Below are 23,565 nucleotides of genomic sequence, written 5' to 3'. Positions count from 1 at the left end.
ACCTCAACTTTTCCCGTAAACGCAGAAAAACCGCAATTTTCAGGAGAAACGAGACAGACATCCCCTCCCTCTGCCACCCACCCGCCCAACTGACAGCCAGCCATTAGACATGCAAAGATAGTTCTGAGGGTCTGTCTTTGATGTCATAAAGGGCCTGCTGATCAATGGGCAGCTTTCTTATTGGCTGCTGTATTTGATTGACAGATGGAAGCTAGCAGCTGATTGGCTGTCTAGCCTAAAGTGCTTTACACACCTCCCTGATGGTACCACTGGCTAAGACTCCACCTCAGCTCAATGGGTAATGAAAAATTTAGAACAATTGATGGATGAAAGCAGGCAGGCCGGCCATTTTGGGACGCTCATTGGACTTGTTTAATGCAATGCACCTTTGTATTTTCACATGCATTCGCTTCATACTGTAACCACTGTGCATAAAAAATTGAAAACATGGCATACAGTGTATCATTTGGTGTCTAAGTCATGTTTCCCATGTTTTTCCTTCCCAGATACTAGCCCGTTTGAGTGTTTGGGGCACTTTTTAGCTAAAATCATCCTACGGGGCCTAACTGCATATGCTAAAGCCTGCCTATTTTGAATGGTCTAGTGACCCCTGCAACCTCCAAAAATATCAGGACTTACTTCCCCAATAACCTGCCAACTCACCCCTGAAATACATACTTATTCACCCTATTTTGTTAATTGGACTTATTTCTCTTTTGAAATGCCCATTTTTGGGGGGCCAGAAATGTGCCTCTTTAAAATGTGATTTCTACGATACCCCACTTTTGCGCGTCGGACCTCAACTTTTCCCGTAAACGCAGAAAAACCACAATTTTCAGGAGAAACGAGACAGACATCCCCTCCCTCTGCCACCCACCCGCCCAACTGAAAGCCAGCCATTAGACATGCACAGATAGTTCTGAGGGTCTGTCTGTGATGTCATAAAGGGCCTGCTGATCAATGGGCAGCTTTCTGATTGGCTGCTGTATTTGATTGACAGATGGAAGCTGGCAGCTGATTGGCTGTCTAGCCTAAAGTGCTTTACACACCTCCCTGATGGTACCACTGGCTAAGACTCCACCTCAGCTCATTGGGTAATAAAAAATTTAGAACAATTGATGGATGAAAGCAGGCAGGCCGGCCATTTTGGGACGCTCAGTGGACTTGTTTAATGCAATGCACCTTTGTATATTCACATGCATTCGCTTCATGCTGTAACCACTGTGCATAAAAATTTGGAAACATGGCATACAGTGTATCATTTGGTGTCTAAGTCATGTTTCCCATGTTTTTCCTTCCCAGATACTAGCCCGTTTGAGTGTTTGGGGCACTTTTTAGCTAAAATCATCCTACAGGGCCTAACTGCATATGCTAAAGCCTGCCTATTTTGAATGGTGTAGTGGCCCCTGCATCCTCCAAAAATATCAGGACTTACTTCCCCAATAACCTGCTAACTCACCCCTGAAATACATACTTATTCACCCTATTTTGTTCATTGGACTCATTTCTCATTTGAAATGCCCATTTTTGGGGGGCCAGAAATGTGCGTCTTTAAAAGGTGATTTCTACGATACCCCACTTTTGCGCGTCGGACCTCAACTTTTCCTGTAAACGCAGAAAAACCGCAATTTTCAGGAGAAACGAGACAGACATCCCCTCCCTCTGCCACCCACCCGCCCAACTGACAGCCAGCCATTAGACATGCACAGATAGTTCTGAGGGTCTGTCTGTGATGTCATAAAGGGCTGCTGATCAATGAGCAGCTTTCAAATTGGCTGCTGTATTTGATTGACAGATGGAAGATGGCAGCTGATTGGCTGTCTAGCCTAAAGTGCTTTACACACCTCCCTGATGGTACCATTGGCTAAGACTCCACCTCAGCTCTTTGAGTAATGAAAAATTTAGAACAATTGATGGATGAAAGCAGGCAGGCCGGCCATTTTGGGACGCTCATTGGACTTGTTTAATGCAATGCACCTTTGTATTTTCACATGCATTCGCTTCATGCTGTAACTACTGTGCATACAAATTTGGAAACATGGCATACAGTGTATCATTTGGTGTCTAAGTCATGTTTCCCATATTTTCCCTTCCCAGATACAAGCCCGTTTGAGTGTTTGGGGCACTTTTTAGTTAAAATCATCCTACAGGGCCTAACTGCATATGCTAAAGCCTGCCTATTTTGAATGGTGTAGTGGCCCCTGCAACCTCCAAAAATATCAGGACTTACTTCCCCAATAACCTGCTAACTCACCCCTGAAATACATACTTATTCACCCTATTTTGTTCATTGGACTCATTTCTCATTTGAAATGCCCATTTTTGGGGAGCCAGAAATGTGCGTCTTTAAAAGTTGATTTCTACGATACCCCACTTTTGCGCGTCGGACCTCAACTTTTCCCGTAAACGCAGAAAAACCGCAATTTTCAGGAGAATCGAGACAGACATCCCCTCCCTCTGCCACCCACCCGCCCAACTGAAAGCCAGCCATTAGAAATGCACAGATAGTTCTGAGGGTCTGTCTGTGATGTCATAAAGGGCCTGCTGATCAATGGGCAGCTTTCTGATTGGCTGCTGTATTTGATTGACAGATGGAAGCTGGCAGCTGATTTGCTGTCTAGCCTAAAGTGCTTTACACACCACATTGATGGTACCACTGGCTAAGACTCCACCTCAGCTCATTAGGTAATGAAAACTTTAGAACAATTGATGGATGAAAGCAGGCAGGTCGGCCATTTTGGGACGTTCAGTGGACTTGTTTAATGCAATGCACCTTTGTATATTCACATGCATTCGCTTCATGCTGTAACCACTGTGCATACAAATTTGGAAACATGGCATACAGTGTATCATTTGGTGTCTGTCATGTTTCCCATTTTTTTCCTTCCCAGATACTAGCCCGTTTAAGTGTTTGGGGCACTTTTTAGCTAAAATCATCCTACAGGGCCTAACTGCATATGCTAAAGCCTGCCTATTTTGAATGGTGTAGTGGCCCCTGCAACCTCCAAAAATATCAGGACTTACTTCCCCAATAACCTGCTAACTCACCCCTGAAATACATACTTATTCACCCTATTTTGTTCATTGGACTCATTTCTCATTTGAAATGCCCATTTTTGGGGGGGCAGAAATGTGCGTCGTTAAAAGGTGATTTCTACGATACCCCACTTTTGCGCGTCAGACCTCAACTTTTCCCGTAATCGCAGAAAAACCGCAATTTTCAGGAGAAACGAGACAGACATCCCCTCCCTCTGCCACCCACCCGCCCAACTGACAGCCAGCCATTAGACATGCACAGATAGTTCTGAGGGTCTGTCTGTGATGTCATAAAGGGCCTGCTGATCAATGGGCAGCTTTCTGATTGGCTGCTGTATTTGATTGACAGATGGAAGCTAGCAGCTGATTGGCTGTCTAGCCTAAAGTGCTTTACACACCTCCCTGATGGTACCACTGGCTAAGACTCCACCTCAGCTCAATGGGTAATGAAAAATTTAGAACAATTGATGGATGAAAGCAGGCAGGCCGGCCATTTTGGGACGCTCATTGGACTTGTTTAATGCAATGCACCTTTGTATTTTCACATGCATTCGCTTCATTCTGTAACCACTGTGCATAAAAAATTGAAAACATGGCATACAGTGTATCATTTGGTGTCTAAGTCATGTTTCCCATGTTTTTCCTTCCCAGATACTAGCCCGTTTGAGTGTTTGGGGCACTTTTTAGCTAAAATCATACTACGGGGCCTAACTGCATATGCTAAAGCCTGCCTATTTTGAATGGTCTAGTGACCCCTGCAACCTCCAAAAATATCAGGACTTACTTCCCCAATAACCTGCCAACTCACCCCTGAAATACATACTTATTCACCCTATTTTGTTAATTGGACTCATTTCTCATTTGAAATGCCCATTTTTGGGGGGCCAGAAATGTGCCTCTTTAAAATGTGATTTCTACGATACCCCACTTTTGCGCGTCGGACCTCAACTTTTCCCGTAAACGCAGAAAAACCGCAATTTTCAGGAGAAACGAGACAGACATCCCCTCCCTCTGCCACCCACCCGCCCAACTGAAAGCCAGCCATTAGACATGCACAGATAGTTCTGAGGGTCTGTCTGTGATGTCATAAAGGGCCTGCTGATCAATGGGCAGCTTTCTGATTGGCTGCTGTATTTGATTGACAGATGGAAGCTGGCAGCTGATTGGCTGTCTAGCCTAAAGTGCTTTACACACCTCCCTGATGGTACCACTGGCTAAGACTCCACCTCAGCTCATTGGGTAATGAAAAATTTAGAACAATTGATGGATGAAAGCAGGCAGGCCGGCCATTTTGGGACGTTCAGTGGACTTGTTTAATGCAATGCACCTTTGTATTTTCACATGCATTCGCTTCATGCTGTAACCACTGTGCATAAAAATTTGGAAACATGGCATACAGTGTATCATTTGGTTTCTAAGTCATGTTTCCCATATTTTCACTTCCCAGATACTAGCCCGTTTGAGTGTTTGGGGCACTTTTTAGCTAAAATCATCCTACAGGGCCTAACTGCATATGCTAAAGCCTGCCTATTTTGAATGGTGTAGTGGCCCCTGCAACCTCCAAAAATATCAGGACTTATTTTCCCAATAACCTGCTAACTCACCCCTGAAATACATACTTATTCACCCTATTTTGTTCATTGGACATAAAGGGCCTGCTGATCAATGGGCAGCTTTCTGATTGGCTGCTGTATTTGATTGACAGATGGAAGCTGGCAGCTGATTGGCTGTCTAGCCTAAAGTGCTTTACACACCTCCCTGATGGTACCACTGGCTAAGACTCCACCTCAGCTCATTGGATAATGAAAAATTTAGAACAATTGATGGATGAAAGCAGGCAGGCCGGCCATTTTGGGACGTTCAGTGGACTTGTTTAATGCAATGCACCTTTGTATTTTCACATGCATTCGCTTCATGCTGTAACCACTGTGCATAAAAATTTGGAAACATGGCATACAGTGTATCATTTGGTTTCTAAGTCATGTTTCCCATATTTTCCCTTCCCAGATACTAGCCCGTTTGAGTGTTTGGGGCACTTTTTAGCTAAAATCATCCTACAGGGCCTAACTGCATATGCTAAAGCCTGCCTATTTTGAATGGTGTAGTGGCCCCTGCAACCTCCAAAAATATCAGGACTTATTTCCCCAATAACCCGCTAACTCACCCCTGAAATACATACTTATTCACCCTATTTTGTTCATTGGACATAAAGGGCCTGCTGATCAATGGGCAGATTTCTGATTGGCTGCTGTATTTGATTGACAGATGGAAGCTGGCAGCTGATTGGCTGTCTAGCCTAAAGTGCTTTACACACCTCCCTGATGGTACCACTGGCTAAGACTCCACCTCAGCTGATTGGGTAATGAAAAATGTAGAACAATTGATGGATGAAAGCAGGCAGGCTGGCCATTTTGGGACGCTCATTGGACTTGTTTAATGCAATGCACCTTTGTATTTTCACATGCATTCGCTTCATGCTGTAACCACTGTGCATAAAAATTTGGAAACATGGCATACAGTGTATCATTTGGTGTCTAAGTCATGTTTCCCATGTTTTTCCTTCCCAGATACTAGCCCGTTTGTTTGGGGCACTTTTTAGCTAAAATCATCCTAGGGGGCCTAACTGCATATGCTAAAGCCTGCCTATTTTGAATGGTCTAGTGGCCCCTGCAACCTCCAAAAATATCAAAACTTACTTCCCCAATAACCTGCTAACTCACCCCTGAAATACATACTTATTCACCCTATTTTGTTAATTGGACTCATTTCTCATTTGAAATGCCCATTTTTGGGGGGCCAGAAATGTGCGTCTTTAAAAGGTGATTTCTACGATACCCCACTTTTGCGCGTCGGACCTCAACTTTTCCCGTAAACGCAGAAAAACCGCAATTTTCAGGATAAACGAGACAGACATCCCCTCCCTCTGCCACCCACCCGCCCAACTGACAGCCAGCCATTAGACATGCACAGATAGTTCTGAGGGTCTGTCTGTGACGTCATAAAGGGCCTGCTGATCAATGGGCAGCTTTCTAATTGGCTGCTGTATTTGATTGACAGATGGAAGCTGGCAGCTGATTGCCTGTCTAGCCTAAAGTGCTTTACACACCTCCCTGATGGTACCACTGGCTAAGACTCCACCTCAGCTCATTGGGTAATGAAAAATTTAGAACAATTGATGGATGAAAGCAGGCAGGCCGGCCATTTTGGGACGCTCATTGGACTTGTTTAATGCAATGCACCTTTGTATATTCACATGCATTCGCTTCATGCTGTAACCACTGTGCATAAAAATTTGGAAACATGGCATACAGTGTATCATTTGGTGTCTAAGTCCTGTTTCCCATGTTTTTTCTTCCCAGATACTAGCCCGTTTGAGTGTTTGGGGCACTTTTTAGGGTACTTGTGTATTTTGGCGGCGCCCGTTGTGGGCATCGTGTGCCTTAACTTTAAGGCACACGACGCGACGCGATGGACGCGATTTCTCCATAGGCTTCAATGTTAAAATATTTTTAACATTGAACCCGATGGAGAAATCGGGTCCATCGCGTCGCGTCGTGTGCCTTAAAGTTAAGGCACACGACGCGACCGACGCGACCGACACGATTTCTCCATAGGCTTCAATGTTAAAATATTTTTAACATTGAAATACTTTCGGTCGCGTCGGACTTGTGCCATTATAATGGCACAAGATCAAATGTAGTTGATAAAGTCCATCTAACATAGAAAACAATGGGAAATGGGCCAATATGGCCCATTTCTCATTGTATATGGCCCCGTCATGTCCAAATATAAATGCCCCCCATTGTCAGCGGCACCCCAGTATTGACGCCAACCCGAAGCGTGGCGAGCGTAGCGAGCCCGCGAGGGGCGGCGGTACGCGTCCTACGACCTTTTCATACCCCTACTATCCACGTCGGCGTGGAGTTGAGAATAGAATAGTGTGGCGAGCGCAGCGAGCCACCGAGCCCGAAGCGTGGCGAGCGGACGCGGATACCTTCACAGGTATCCACGTCCCCACGCGGGCTTCACAGGTGTCCGCGTCCCCTCGCGGGGCTCGCTGCGCTCGCCACGCTGCGCTCGCCACGCTTCGGGCTCGGTGGCTCGCTACGCTCGCCACACTTTTCTATTCTCAACTCCACGCCGACGTGGATAGTAGGGGTATGAAAAGGTCGGAGGACGCGCACCGCCGCCCCTCGCGGGCTCGCTGCGCACGCCACGCTTCGGGTTGACGTCAATACTGGGGTGCCGCTCACAATGGGGGGGCAGTTATATTTGGACATGACGGGGACATATACAATGAAAAATGGGCCATATTGGCCCATTTCCCATTTTATTCCATGTAAAATGGACTTTATCAAGTCCATCTTATCTTGTGCCATTATAATGGCACAAGACCGACGCGACCGACACGATTTCAATGTTAAAATATTTTAACATTGAAGCCTATGGAGAAATCGCGTCCATCACGTCGGTCGCGTCGTGTGCCATGTTAATGCACACGACGCGATGGACGCGATGGACCCGATTTTTCACACACGATGGACGCGATCCTCATCGTGGGCGCCGCCAAAATACACAAGTACCCTTTTTAGCTAAAATCATCCTACGGGGCCTAACTGCATATGCTAAAGCCTGCCTATTTTGAATGGTCTAGTGGCCCCTGCAACCTCCAAAAATATCAGGACTTACTTCCCCAATAACCTGCTAACTCACCCCTGAAATACATACTTATGCACCCTATTTTGTTAATTGGATTCATTTCTCATTTGAAATGCACATTTTTGGGGGGCCAGAAATGTGCGTCTTTAAAAGGTGATTTCTACGATACCCCACTTTTGCGTGTCGGACCTCAACTTTTCCCGTAAACGCAGAAAAACCGCAATTTTCAGGAGAAACGAGACAGACATCCCCTCCCTCTGCCACCCACCCGCCCAACTGACAGCCAGCCATTAGACATGCACAGATAGTTCTGAGGGTTTGTCTGTGATGTCATAAAAGGCCTGCTGATCAATGGGCAGCTTTCTGATTGGCTGCTGTATTTGATTGACAGATGGAAGCTGGCAGCTGATTGGCTGTCTAGCCTAAAGTGCTTTACACACCTCCCTGATGGTACCACTGGCTAAGACTTCACCTCAGCTCATTGGGTAATGAAAAATTTAGAACAATTGATGAATGAAAGCAGGCAGGCCGGCCATTTTGGGACGCTCATTGGACTTGTTTAATGCAATGCACCTTTGTATTTTCACATGTATTCGCTTCATGCTGTAACCACTGTGCATAAAAATTTGGAAACATGGCATACAGTGTATCATTTGGTGTCTAAGTCATGTTTCCCATATTTTCCCTTCCCAGATACAAGCCCGTTTGAGTGTTTGGGGCACTTTTTAGCTAAAATCAGCCTGCAGGGCCTAACTGCATATGCTAAAGCCTGCCTATTTTGAATGGTCTAGTGGCCCCTGCAACCTCCAAAAATATCAGGACTTACTTCCCCAATAACCTGCTAACTCACCCCTGAAATACATACTTATTCACCCTATTTTGTTCATTGGACTCATTTCTCATTTGAAATGCCCATTTTTGGTCGGCCAGAAATGTGCGTCTTTAAAAGGTGATTTCTACGATACCCCACTTTTGCGCGTCGGACCTCAACTTTTCCCGTAAACGCAGAAAAAACGCAATTTTCAGGAGAAACGAGACAGACATCCCCTCCCTCTGCCACCCACCCGCCCAACTGACAGCCAGCCATTAGACATGCACAGATAGTTCTGAGGGTCTGTCTGTGATGTCATAAAGGGCCTGCTGATCAATGGGCAGCTTTCTGATTGGCTGCTGTATTTGATTGACAGATGGAAGCTGGCAGCTGATTGGCTGTCTAGCCTAAAGTGCTTTACACACCTCCCTGATGGTACCACTGGCTAAGACTCCACCTCAGCTCATTGGGTAATGAAAAATTTAGAACAATTGATGGATGAAAGCAGGCAGGCCGGCCATTTTGGGACGCTCAGTGGACTTGTTTAATGCAATACACCTTTGTATATTCACATGCATTCGCTTCATGCTGTAACCACTGTGCATAAAAATTTGGAAACCTGTCATACAGTGTTGGTGTCTAAGTCATGTTTCCCATATTTTCCCTTCCCAGACACAAGCCCGTTTGAGTGTTTGGGGCACTTTTTAGCTAAAATCATCCTACAGGGCCTAACTGCATATGCTAAAGCCTGCCTATTTTGAATGGTGTAGTGGCCCCTGCAACCTCCAAAAATATCAGGACTTACTTCCCCAATAACCTGCTAACTCACACTTAAAATACATACTTATTCTCCCTATTTTGTTCATTGGACTCATTTCTCATTTGAAATGCCCTTTTTTGGGGGGCTAGAAATGTGCGTCTTTAAAAGGTGATTTCTACGATACCCCACTTTTGCGCGTCGGACCTCAACTTTTCCCGTAAACGCAGAAAAAACGCAATTTTAAGGAGAAACGAGACAGACATCCCCTTCCTCTGCCACCCACCCGCCCAACTGACAGCCAGCCATTAGACATGCACAGATAGTTCTGAGGGTCTGTCTGTGATGTCATAAAGGGCCTGCTGATCAATGGGCAGCTTTCTGATTGGCTGCTGTATTTGATTGACAGATGGAAGCTGGCAGCTGATTGGCTGTCTAGCCTAAAGTGCTTTACACACCTCCCTGATGGTACCACTGGCTAAGACTCCACCTCAGCTCATTGGGTAATGAAAAATTTAGAACAATTGATGGATGAAAGCAGGCAGGCCGGCCATTTTGGGACGCTCATTGGACTTGTTTAATGCAATGCACCTTTGTATATTCACATGCATTCGCTTCATGCTGTAACCACTGTGCATAAAAATTTGGAAACATGGCATACAGTGTATCATTTGGTGTCTAAGTCATGTTTCCCATATTTTCCCTTCCCAGATACAAGCCCGTTTGAGTGTTTGGGGCACTTTTTAGCTAAAATCATCCTACAGGGCCTAACTGCATATGCTAAAGCCTGCCTATTTTGAATGGTGTAGTGGCCCCTGCAACCTCCAAAAATATCAGGACTTACTTCCCCAATAACCTGCTAACTCACCCCTGAAATACATACTTATTCACCCTATTTTGTTCATTGGACTCATTTCTCATTTGAAATGCCCATTTTTGGGGGGCCAGAAATGTGCGTCTTTAAAAGGTGATTTCTACGATACCCCACTTTTGCGCGTCGGACCTCAACTTTTCCCGTAAACGCAGAAAAACCGCAATTTTCAGGAGAAACGAGACAGACATCCCCTCCCTCTGCCACCCACCCGCCCAACTGACAGCCAGCCATTAGACATGCACAGGTAGTTCTGAGGGTCTGTCTGTGATGTCATAAAGGGCCTGCTGATCAATGGGCAGCTTTCTGATTGGCTGCTGTATTTGATTGACAGATGGAAGCTGGCAGCTGATTGGCTGTCTAGCCTAAAGTGCTTTACACACCTCCCTGATGGTACCACTGGCTAAGACTCCACCTCAGCTCATTGGGTAATGAAAAATTTAGAACAATTGATGGATGAAAGCAGGCAGGCCGGCCATTTTGGGACGCTCAGTGGACTTGTTTAATGCAATGCACCTTTGTATATTCACATGCATTCGCTTTATGCTGTAACCACTGTGCATAAAAATTTGGAAACATGGCATACAGTGTATCATTTGGTGTCTAAGTCATGTTTCCCATGTTTTTCCTTCCCAGATACTAGCCCGTTTGAGTGTTTGGGGCACTTTTTAGCTAAGATCATCCTACAGGGCCTAACTGCATATGCTAAAGCCTGCCTATTTTGAAAGGTCTAGTGGCCCCTGCAACCTCCAAAAATATCAGGACTTACTTCCCCAATAACCTGCTAACTCACCCCTGAAATACATACTTATTCACCCTATTTTGTTAATTGGACTCATTTCTCATTTGAAATGCCCATTTTTGGGGGGCCAGAAATGTGCGTCTTTAAAAGGTGATTTCTACGATACCCCACTTTTGCGCGTCGGACCTCAACTTTTCCCGTAAACGCAGAGAAAACGCAGTTTTCAGGAGAAACGAGACAGACATCCCCTCCCTCTGCCACCCACCCACCCAACTGACAGCCAGCCATTAGACATGCACAGATAGTTCTGAGGGTCTGTCTGTGATGTCATAAAAGGCCTGCTGATCAATGGGCAGCTTTCTGATTGGCTGCTGTATTTGATTGACAGATGGAAGCTGGCAGCTGATTGGCTGTCTAGCCTAAAGTGCTTTACACACCTCCCTGATGGTACCACTGGCTAAGACTCCACCTCAGCTCATTGGGTAATGAAAAATTTAGAACAATTGATGGATGAAAGCAGGCAGGCCGGCCATTTTGGGACGCTCATTGGACTTGTTTAATGCAATGCACCTTTGTATTTTCACATGCATTCGCTTCATGCTGTAACCACTGTGCATAAAAATTTGGAAACATGGCATACAGTGTATCATTTCGTGTCTAAGTCATGTTTCCCATGTTTTTTCTTCCCAGATACTAGCCCGTTTGAGTGTTTGGGGCACTTTTTAGCTAAAATCATCCTACGGGGCCTAACTGCATATGCTAAAGCCTGCCTATTTTGAATGGTCTAGTGGCCCCTGCAACCTCCAAAAATATCAGGACTTACTTCCCCAATAACCTGCTAACTCACCCCTGAAATACATACTTATTCACCCAATTTTGTTAATTGGATTCATTTCTCATTTGAAATGCCCATTTTTTGGGGGGCAGAAATGTGCGTCTTTAAAAGGTGATTTCTACGATACCCCACTTTTGCGCGTCGGACCTCAACTTTTCCCGTAAACGCAGAAAAACCGCAATTTTCAGGAGAAACGAGACAGACATCCCCTCCCTCTGCCACCCACCCGCCCAACTGACAGCCAGCCATTAGACATGCACAGATAGTTCTGAGGGTCTGTCTGTGATGTCATAAAGGGCCTGCTGATCAATGGGCAGCTTTCTGATTGGCTGCTGTATTTGATTGACAGATGGAAGCTGGCAGCTGATTGGCTGTCTAGCCTAATGTGCTTTACACACCTCCCTGATGGTACCACTGGCTAAGACTCCACCTCAGCTCATTGGGTAATGAAAAATTTAGAACAATTGATGGATGAAAGCAGGCAGGCCGGCCATTTTGGGACGCTCAGTGGACTTGTTTAATGCAATGCACCTTTGTATATTCACATGCATTCACTTCATGCTGTAACCACTGTGCATAAAAATTTGGAAACATGGCATACAGTGTATCATTTGGTGTCTAAGGCCCTTATTCAGATCTGTGCGTCCGGAGCCGCATACGGTGCTCCGGCCGCACAAACCAATCCCCGCCCACAATACGGATCGCCACGGCCGTCCGTACACGGACGGCTGGCGATCCGCATGAAAATGGTGGGGCGTACGCCTCCACCATGGTGGGAGCTGCCCCCTGCATTCGATGGTCTGCGACCATCGAAGGCAGGGCCGCACGCCCCACCAGCTCCCGCAAGCTGAGACCACACGGACAATCGTCCGTGTGAAAGCTTGTATTTGGGCGGAGAGCTGACATCCGGCGATGTCAGCTTTCCGCCCCCATCACTGGCGTCATAGCCTCATTACCATGCATACGCCCCACGTTTGCATGGGAACGCCCATGAAACGCGGGGCGTATGCATAGGGAAATGAGGGTATGAAGCCCCTCACGCCCCTATACGCCCCCTTTGCGGCGTAGAAACTTTATGTGCGGCGATTTCGCCTGCACATGCGCAGATTGACCTCTGCGCATGTGCAGAGTGAAAACATCGGCGGTACGGCCGCACGCGGGCCGTACCGCTCAGTTCAGAATAAGGGCCTAAGTCATGTTTCCCATAATTTCCCTTCCCAGATACAAGCACTTTTGAGTGTTTGGGGCACTTTTTAGCTAAAATCATCCTACAGGGCCTAACTGCATATGCTAAAGCCTGCCTATTTTGAATGGTGTAGTGGCCCCTGCAACCTCCAAAAATATCAGGATTTACTTCCCCAATAACCTGCTATCTCACCCCTGAAATACATACTTATTCACCCTATTTTGTTCATTGGACTCATTTCTCATTTGAAATGCCCATTTTTGGGGGGCCAGAAATGTGCGTCTTTAAAAGGTGATTTCTACGATACCCCACTTTTGCGCGTCGGACCTCAACTTTTCCCGTAAACGCAGAAAAACCACAATTTTCAGGAGAAACGAGACAGACATCCCCTCCCTCTGCCACCCACCCGCCCAACTGACAGCCAGCCATTAGACATGCACAGATAGTTCTGAGCAGGGCCGGCGACAGGGAGGGTCAAGGGGGACATGTGTGACGGGCCCCGGCGTTCTGAAGGGCCCCAGAGCCCTGCCGTGGCCGGGGCCCGTCTATAATCTATGTTAACACCACTGCCGTCTAGTGTGTGTGGAGTGCACAGTCTGTGCGTGCTGCCCCGCCCCCGCCTGTGTGACTACCCACCCCGCAACCTGAACAGATGAGTTAAGCAGGCCCCCCTGCCGCTCAGTACCTCAGGTGGACATTCCACTTCCTCACCGGGTCCTCAGCTGCCCGGCCGGAACATCATGATGCAGGGTTTGGATTAACTGGATGGAGCTACAGCATGGGGCTTCATGGGGGCGGAGCTTCATGGGACTCGTTTGGGGGCGGGGCTACACAGGGCTCGGGAGGCGGAGCTAGAGATGACTCAGGCAGCTTCAGAAGAGCTGCTGCTGTCTGCAAAGTGAGAGGACTGGAGAGGCTGCTGCGTTTCCAGGCCCACCCACCCAGCCAGACTGCACTGTTATTTTAAAGGTAAGAGTGACTATATATAGTGGGTTAGGCTGAGGGCAGAGGGGGGTGGGTTAAGTCACAGGGTACAAGCGTTAGGCAATAGCAAGGAGGGTCAGGATTAGGCTGTGGGGGGTTAGGAAGCGCGTCAGTGTTATAGAGCACAGGCCGCAGGGTTAGGAAGCGAGTCAGTGTGATAGAATGCAGACCACAGGGTGAGGGATTGTGACAGTGTGACAGAACGCAGGCTGCAGGGTGAGGGATTATGTCAGTGTGATATACCGCAGGGTGAGGTATTTCGCCAGTGTGACAGAACGCAGGCCGCAGGGTGAGGGATTATGTCAGTGTGATAGAACGCAGGCCGCAGGGTGAGGGATTATGTCAGTGTGATAGAACGCAGGCCGCAGGGTGAGGGATTATGTCAGTGTGATAGAACGCAGGCCGCAGGGTGAGGGATTATGTCAGTGTGATAGACTGCAGGGTGAGATATTGCGCCAGTGTGACAGAACGCAGGCCGCAGGGTGAGGGATTATGTCAGTGTGATAGAACGCAGGCCACAGGTTGAGGGATTATGTCAGTGTGATAGAACCCAGGCCGCAGGGTGAGGGATTATGTCAGTGTGATAGGCCGCAGGTTGAGGGATTATGTCAGTGTGATAGAACCCAGGCCGCAGGGTGAGGGATTATGTCAGTGTGACAGAACGCAGGCCGCAGGGTGAGGGATTAGGTCAGTGTGATAGAACGCAGGGTGAGGTATTGCACCAGTGTGACAGAACGCAGGCCGCAGGGTGAGGTATTATGTCAGTGTGATAGACTGCAGGGTGAGATATTGCACCAGTGGGACAGAACGCAGGCCGCAGGGTGAGGGATTATGTCAGTGTGATATACCGCAGGGTGAGGTATTGCGCAAGTGTGACAGAACGCAGGCTGCAGGGTGAGGGATTATGTCAGTGTGATAGAACGCAGGCCGCAGGGTGAGGGATTATGTCAGTGTGATAGACCGCAGGGTGAGATATTGCGCCAGTGTGACAGAACGCAGGCCGCAGGGTGAGGGATTATGTCAGTGTGATAGAACGCAGGCCGCAGGTTGAGGGATTATGTCAGTGTGATAGAACCCAGGCCGCAGGGTGAGGGATTATATCAGTGTGATAGAACCCAGGCCGCAGGGTGAGGGATTATGTCAGTGTGACAGAACGCAGGCCGCAGGGTGAGGGATTATGTCAGTGTGATAGAACGCAGGGTGAGGTATTGCGCCAGTGTGACAGAACGCAGGCCGCAGGGTGAGGGATTATGTCAGTGTGACAGAACGCAGGCCGCAGGGTGAGGGATTATGTCAGTGTGATAGAACACATGGTGAGGTATTGCACCAGTGTGACAGAACCCAGGCCGCAGGGTGAGGGATTATGTCAGTGTGATAGAACCCAGGCCGCAGGGTGAGGGATTATGTCAGTGTGATAGAACCCAGGTCACAGGGTGAGGGATTATGTCAGTGTGATAGAACCCAGGCCACAGGGTGAGGTAGAGCGTCATGTGATAGAGCGCAGGCTTCAGAAATAGGGCTGCTCCCAGGCAGTTTACCTCCCTCCCTGCTCCGCAGCAATCCAGTAATGGGCACAGGGCGCTGCCAGTATGTGTTCCAGCATAGGGGGTGGGGGCCCGCAGAGATATCAGTGTATGGGGCCCCAAGAATTCTGTTGCCGGCCCTGGTTCTGAGGGTCTGTCTGTGATGTCATAAAGGGCCTGCTGATCAATGGGCAGCTTTCTGATTGGCTGCTGTATTTGATTGACAGATGGAAGCTGGCAGCTGATTGGCTGTCTAGCCTTAAGTGCTTTACACACCTCCCTGATGGTACCACTGGCTAAGACTCCATCTCAGCTCATTGGGTAATGAAAAATTTAGAACAATTGATGGATGAAAGCAGGCAGGCCGGCCATTTTGGGACGCTCATTGGACTTGTTTAATGCAATGCACCTTTGTATATTCACATGCATTCGCTTCATGCTGTAACCACTGTGCATAAAAATTTGGAAACATGTCATACAGTGTATCATTTGGTGTCTAAGTCATGTTTCCCATATTTTCCCTTCCCAGATACTAGCCCGTTTGAGTGTTTTGGGCACTTTTTAGCTAAAATCATCCTACAGGGCCTAACTGCATAAGCTAAAGCCTGCCTATTTTGAATGGTGTAGTGGCCCCTGCAACCTCCAAAAATATCAGGACTTACTTCCCCATAACCTGCTAACTCACCCCTGAAATACATACTTATTCACCCTATTTTGTTAAGTGGACTCATTTCTCATTTGAAATGCCGATTTTTGGGTGGCCAGAAATGTGCGTCTTTAAAAGGTGATTTCTACGATACCCCACTTTTGCGCGTCGGACCTCAACTTTTCCCGTAAACGCAGAAAAAACTCAATTTTCAGGAGAAACGAGACAGACCATACCTCCCTCTGCCACCCACCCGCCCAACTGACAGCCAGCCATTAGACATGCACAGATAGTTCTGAGGGTCTGTCTGTGATGTCATAAAGGGCCTGCTGATCATTGGGCAGCTTTCTGATTGGCTGCTGTATTTGATTGACAGATGGAAGCTGGCAGCTGATTGGCTGTCTAGCCTAAAGTGCTTTACACACCTCCCTGATGGTACCACTGGCTAAGACTCCACCTCAGCTCATTGGGTAATGAAAAATTTAGAACAATTGATGGATGAAAGCAGGCAGGCCGGCCATTTTGGGATGCTCATTGGACTTGTTTAATGCAATGCACCTTTGTATTTTCACATGCATTCGCTTCATGCTGTAACCACTGTGCATAAAAATTTGGAAACATGGCATACAGTGTATCATTTGGTGTCTAAGTCATGTTTCCCATATTTTCCCTTCCCAGATACTAGCCCGTTTGAGTGTTTGGGGCACTTTTTAGCTAAAATCATCCTACGGGGCCTAACTGCATATGCTAAAGCCTGCCTATTTTGAATGGTGTAGTGGCCCCTGCAACCTCCAAAAATATCAGGACTTACTTCCCCAATAACCTGCTAACTCACCCCTGAAATACATACTTATTGACCCTATTTTGTTAATTGGACTCATTTCTCATTTGAAATGCCGATTTTTGGGGGGACAGAAATGTGCGTCTTTAAAAGGTGATTTCTACGATACCCCACTTTCGCGCGTCGGACCTCAACTTTTCCCGTAAACGCAGAAAAAACACAATTTTCAGGAGAAACGAGACAGACATCCCCTCCCTCTGCCACCCACCCGCCCAACTGACAGCCAGCCATTAGACATGCACAGATAGTTCTGAGGGTCTGTCTGTGATGTCATAAAGGGCCTGCTGATCAATGGGCAGCTTTCTGATTGGCTGCTGTATTTGATTGACAGATGGAAGCTGGCAGCTGATTGGCTGTCTAGCCTAAAGTGCTTTACACACCTCCCTGATGGTACCACTGGCTAAGACTACACCTCAGCTCATTGGGTAATGAAAAATTTAGAACAATTGAAGGATGAAAGCAGGCAGGCCGGCCATTTTGGGACGCTCATTGGACTTGTTTAATGCAATGCACCTTTGTATATTCACATGCATTCGCTTCATGCTGTAACCACTGTGCATAAAAATTTGGAAACATGGCATACAGTGTATCATTTGGTGTCTAAGTCATGTTTCCCATATTTTCCCTTCCCAGATACAAGCCCGTTTGAGTGTTTGGGGCAATTTTTAGCTAAAATCATCCTACAGGGCCTAACTGCATATGCTAAAGCTTGCCTATTTTGAATGGTGTAGTGGCCCCTGCAACCTCCAAAAATATCAGGACTTACTTCCCCAATAACCTGCTAACTCACCCCTGAAATACATACTTATTCACCCAATTTTGTTCATTGGACTCATTTCTCATTTGAAATGCCCATTTTTGGGGGGCCAGAAATGTGCGTCTTTAACCCCTTACCGCCGCAGCCTGTTTTTGCCTTCCTGTCAGAGCCCTTTTTTTCAAATCTGACATGTATCACTTTATGTGGGGATAACTTTTTATTGCTTTTACTTATACCAGTGATTTTGAGATTGTTTTCTCGTGACACATTGTACTTTAAGTTAGTGGTAAATTTTGGTCGATACAGTCTGTGTTTATTTGTGAAAAATACCAAAATGTCATAAAAAAATTGAAAATTTTGCAATTTGCAAAATGTTAAATTTTCTGCTTGTGAGACAAATAATCATACCACTCAAAATAGTTAATAACTAACAAAGACCATATGTCTACTTTATGTTGCCATCATAATTTCAACCTCCTTTTAATTTTTTTGGACACTAGGAGGCTTAAAATATGAATAGCAAATTCTCATATTTTCAAGAAAATTTCAAACACTGATTTTTTTAGGGACCAGTTCAGTTCTGATGTGACTTTGAGGGACTTGTATGTGAGACACCCCCATAAATGATGCCATTTCAAAAACTGCACCCCTCACAGTATTCAAAACAGCATTTTGGAAGTTTGTTAACCCTTTAATGTTTCACAGGAATAAAAACAAAGTGTAGGTGAAATTTCAAAATTTCATTTTTTTAGCAGATTTTCAATTTTAATACATTTTTCTAAGGAACACAGTAGATTTTACTATAGAAATGTGACTAAAAATTGATTCCCCCAATTCTTTTGTTTTCATAAATATCCTATATGTGGCCCTAGTGTGCACGTTGACCAAACCACAGGCTTCATAATAGAAGGAGCACCTACTTGATTTTGGAGCCTCCTTTTTATGAGATTTTTTTTTAGGCACCATGTAGGTTTCTAGGCACCATAAGATGCTAAAAGTTAGGAACCTCCCCCACAAGTGATCCCATTTTGCAAACTACACCCCTCAGGGAATTCATCTAGGGGTATAGTGTACATTTCAAACCCCCAGGGGTTTCACCAATTTTGGTACAACTGGGCTGTGAAAATGAAAAATTACATTTTTTTACACAAAAATGCAGTTCTGGCTCAAAATTTTTCATTTTCACAAGGAATGAAGGAGACTAAGCACCCCAAAATCTGTGCCGCAATTTCTCCCGAGTACGGCAATGCCTCATATGTGACCAAAAAATACCATTTGGGTGCATGGCAGGACTCAGAAGGGAAGGAGTGATATTTGGATTTTGCAGCACAGATTCTGGTGGAATGAATGGTGGGTGCTATGTCGCATTAGCAAGACCCCCGAAGCACCAATACAGTGGAACCCCCCCACAAGTGACCCCATTTTGCAAACTACACCCCTCAGGGAATTTATCTAGGGGTATAGTGTACATTTCAAACCCCCAGGGGTTTTACCAATTTTGGTACAACTGGGCTGTGAAAATGAAAAATTACATTTTTTTACACAAAAATGCAGTTCTGGCTCAAAATTTTTAATTTTCACAAGGAATGAAGGAGACAAAGCACCCCAAAATCTGTGCCGCAATTTCTCCCGAGTACGGCAATGCCTCATATGTGACCAAAAAATACCATTTGGGTGCATGGCAGGACTCAGAAGGGAAGGAGTGATATTTGGATTTTGCAGCACAGATTCTGGTGGAATGAATAGTGGGTGCTATGTCGCATTAGCAAGACCCCCGAAGCACGGTGAAATGATGAACCTAATAATCCATAGATGTGTGGTATATTTTAAAACACTCCTTCATACATAGGCCGGGTTTGTCGGGGCAAGTTTCACAGTGGAAAATAGTTTGCTTTCTTATTCCCTTTTTATAGCAAACTTTGCACCTTTTTTGTGTCCTGCCCTTTTTTCCAGTGGAGGGGATTTCGTTAGGAAAATGCTGCCCTGATACAATACGGGGGCCAGTACTAGAAGTACTGGGGCCCTCTGCCTGCTGGTTCCCAAATATTAGGCCCTTTATGACTTCCTCTTGAAAGTGCATAAATGTCCCCGTCTGGCTGGTAGAACGGAATAGTACGTAAGCATTATACAGTGCCATCTGGATGATATACACGGCCAGCTTCTTATACCATATTTTTGTTTTCCGCAGGGCACTGTACGGCTTCAGTACCTGATCTGAAAGATCCACTCCGCCCATGTACTTATTGTAATCTAGGATACAAATAGGTTTTGAGGTGTGGGTACTGGTACCTCGTACAGGGACGGAGGTGGTACTGTCTCCGTGAATTGTTGTCAGTATAAGGACATCCCTCTTGTCCTTATATTTGACCAACAACATATTTTCGGTGGATTGTGCCCTGCTTTCACCCTTTCTCAGTAATTGGGCAACGTGCGTTTTTGGGAGGCCTCTTTGGTTCTTGCGCACAGTACCGCAAGCTGCTGTACCTCTTGAACCAAGGGCCTTAAACAGGGGGATGCTGGTGTAAAAGTTATCCACATAGAGGTGATAATCCTTATCCAGGAAGGGGTGCACTAAATCCCAGACAATCTTTCCACTAACACCTACGAGGGAGGGGGGGCATTCTGGCGGTTCAATTCTTGTGTCCTTCCCTTCATATACCCTAAACCTGTGGGTGTACCCTGAGGTACTTTCGCACAGCTTATACATTTTTATGCCATACCTTGCCCTCTTATTGGGAAGGTACTGGCGGAATTTAACCCTTCCTTTAAAATGTATAAGTGACTCGTCTACACAAATGAATTTTTCGGGGATGTACATCTCAGCAAATTTGGCGCTGAAATGATCAATGACCGGCCTGACTTTGAATAGCCGGTCAAAGGTGGGATCATCTCTGGGTGGGCACTGTGCATTATCGTTGTAATGCAAAAATTTAAGGATCGTCTCAAAACGAGTCCGGGTCATGGCCATACGATGAAGTGGGGTGCTGTACAGAACATCTGTACTCCAATATTGTCTAATTTCTGGCTTTTTAACTATGCCCATATGTAACACCAGACCCCAAAACGTCATCATCTCTACTGCATCTACAGGGGTCCACCTAGCAAATGATGACATGGGGTTTTGAGCAATAAACTGCTGGGCATATAAATTACTTTGGTCCACCATTAAATTTATAAAATCATCAGAGAAAAATACTTTTAAAAAGTCAATTTCTTTGAGGCCTGTAGTATCAAATTGGGTTCCTGGGTTGGCCAAAAACTCAGGAACCTAGGGCTCAAAATTGTCTGGTGGTGGGGTCCATACGGGATCAATCATTTGGGGGGGGGTCTCAGCTGCTCTACGGGGGCGTCTTTGAGGGGGTCCCTCATCACTAGAGGAGGAAGAGGAGCTTAAGACGAATGCAAATTCATCGCTTACATCACTGGCTGTGTCAGAGGCAATAAGGGCATATGCCTCCTCCGCTGAAAACAGTCTTTGGGATGATTGGGACATTTTTATTATTTTTGTGTTTGTGTAATTGTAGTGTTTCAACACGTGTATAGTGTAGGGGGGGTACAAACTTTATTTCAACACGGGGGGTATGTAGTGTGTATGTAGTGCTTTAACACGTGTAAGTGCACTTAAGGGGCAGCAGCTTCAAGGCAGCTTTTGGTACAACCTTGAAGGGGTTAAAAGAAAAAAAAAAAAAGCTCCTGCGCCAAAAATTGAGCACAGATGTTGGTCAGTAACGTCCGTCACTGATCAGCGCTCAGCGGCCACAGGACACCCACAAAATCACCGTGGGTGTAAACAAATTTAAAAAAAAGACCCCACAGCACCCTCAAAAAAAAAAAAATTTAAAAAAACTGCTGATCAGTCAAAGGCAACAGGAATTTGATCCAAAAAAAAAATTAGATCAACCCTGTGCCAAAAATGCTGATCAGTGATGTACGTCACTGATCAGCGCTCAGCGGCCACAGGACACCCACAAAATCACCGTGGGTGTAAAAAAAAAATTAAAAAAAAGACCCCACAGCACCCTAAAAAAAAAAAAAAAATGCTGATCAGTGATGCAACACTGATTAGCAGTGAGGGGCAGCAGGCGGGGTATATATAAAAAAAAAAACCTGCACCCCAAAAAAGTTGCTGATCAGTTAATACTGATCAGCACAAATGGGGGGCAGGAAAAAAAGCAATGCAGAGGGTTAAGCCCGTCTGCACTGCAATCAGCCACAGGGGGCAGGAGAGACAAAATTATATTTTACTCTGATGCTGCAGCAGCAGAAGCAGGCAGCAGGCAGCACGGATGCCACCACACCACCAACGCTGATCGAGGTCAGATAGGTCACATAGGGGGGCAGTTAATACTGATCAGCACAAATGGGGGGCAGGAAAAAAAGCAGTGCAGAGGGTTAAGCCCGTCTGCACTGCAATCAGCCACAGGGGGCAGGAGAGACAGAATTATATTTTACTATGATGCTGCAGCAGCAGAAGCAGGCAGCAGGCAGCATGGATGCCACCACACCACCAACGCTGATCGAGGTCAGATAGGTCAGATAGGGGGACAGTTAATACTGATCAGCACAAATGGGGGGCAGGAAAAAAAGCAGTGCAGAGGGTTAAGCCCGTCTGCACTGCAATCAGCCACAGGGGGCAGGAGAGACAAAATTATATTTTACTATGATGCTGCAGCAGCAGAAGCAGGCAGCAGGCAGCACGGATGCCACCACACCACCAACGCTGATCGAGGTCAGATAGGTCAGATAGGGGGACAGATGGGCACGGAGACCGCTCTGCACGCTGTTCCTGACCGGAATGGCGGCGGCAGGGCGGTCTCCGTTACTTTCACTGAGGTGCAATGGCTGTGATTGGTCCGTCGGTCGGACGGACCAATCACAGCCTTGGGGGCAGGTGGGGTGAGGTGGGGTGACCACCAGTGACCCCTTTACACCCGGTGGTGATTGGTGCTGTACTTAACAGCACCAATCACCACCGATCCCTGTGTCAACGAGCGCCGTTATTCGCCGGTACACAGAAAACGCTGCAATTGGTTGTTCACATTTGAACAGCCAATCGCAGCGATCGCCGATGGGGGGGGACAGCAGCCATCTCCCCTCTGTCACCGCGTCTATAGAGGCGGTGACACTTTAAATGCATGACGTACATTTATGCCATGTGTCGGGAAGTACATCCCGACCATGACCATGTAGGTCAAATGTCGGGAAGGGGTTAAATAGCTAGAGAATAAAAACAATTTGCCAGTAATGTGAAAAAACCTACAGCACCTGGTGTTCCCATGTGGTCTCCCACCCAAGTACTAACCAGGCCCAACACTGCTTAGCTTCCAAGATGAGACGAGATTGGGCCTATCCAATGTGGTATGGATATGGGTGAGATACATGCACTTTTTTGCCCTCTTCTACTTCTATCACCAGGTAGGCTAATAAAAAAGTTTCCTAACTGTATTGGCTTACTGAAAAAAATCATGTGTTGGTAATGTAAAAAGACCTACAGGACATGATATTAGCAGGGGGTCTTAAATTAAACTACTAAAGAGGCTCAACACTCTATAGCTGCCAAAAGCAGTTGGAATTGGGCCTAAACAGTGTGGTAAGTCTTTAGGTGATGGCTATTGTGTCTGTTTGACCTCTTCCAAATGTCTGTGCTGGCAATAAAAAGAAAAAAGTTTCCAATTTAAATAGCTAGAGAATAAAAACAATTTTCCAGTAATGTGAAAAAACCTACAGCACCTGGTGTTCCCATGTGGTCTCCCACCCAAGTACTAACCAGGCCCAACACTGCTTAGCTTCCAAGATCAGACGAGATTGGGCCTATCCAATGTGGTATGGCTGTAGGGGAAATACAGGCACTTTTTTGCCCTCTTCTACTTCTATCACCAGGTAAGCTAATAAAAAAGTTTCCTAACTGTATTGGCTT

The 23,565-nt window shown here is 46.3% G+C and overlaps 1 non-coding gene and 1 pseudogene across 1 annotated transcript; both read right to left on the bottom strand.

Annotated features, from left to right (window-relative positions):
* Positions 1-22,901: 22,901 nt before the first annotated feature.
* Positions 22,902-23,020, bottom strand: LOC146057166 (5S ribosomal RNA; annotated as a pseudogene).
* A 346-nt stretch (positions 23,021-23,366) lies between these two features.
* Positions 23,367-23,485, bottom strand: LOC146056975 (5S ribosomal RNA). Its single transcript, XR_014469560.1, has one exon. It is a non-coding gene; the product is annotated as a 5S ribosomal RNA (ribosomal RNA).
* Between the last annotated feature and the right edge of the window lie 80 nt (positions 23,486-23,565).

The sequence above is a fragment of the Crinia signifera genome, unplaced genomic scaffold, assembly GCF_055691185.1.
Source record: "Crinia signifera unplaced genomic scaffold, ASM5569118v1 HAP2_SCAFFOLD_99, whole genome shotgun sequence".
Classification (NCBI taxonomy): Eukaryota; Metazoa; Chordata; class Amphibia; order Anura; family Myobatrachidae; genus Crinia; species Crinia signifera.
Note: the sequence above shows the minus strand (reverse complement) of the source record. Positions and strands in the feature narration are given on the sequence as shown.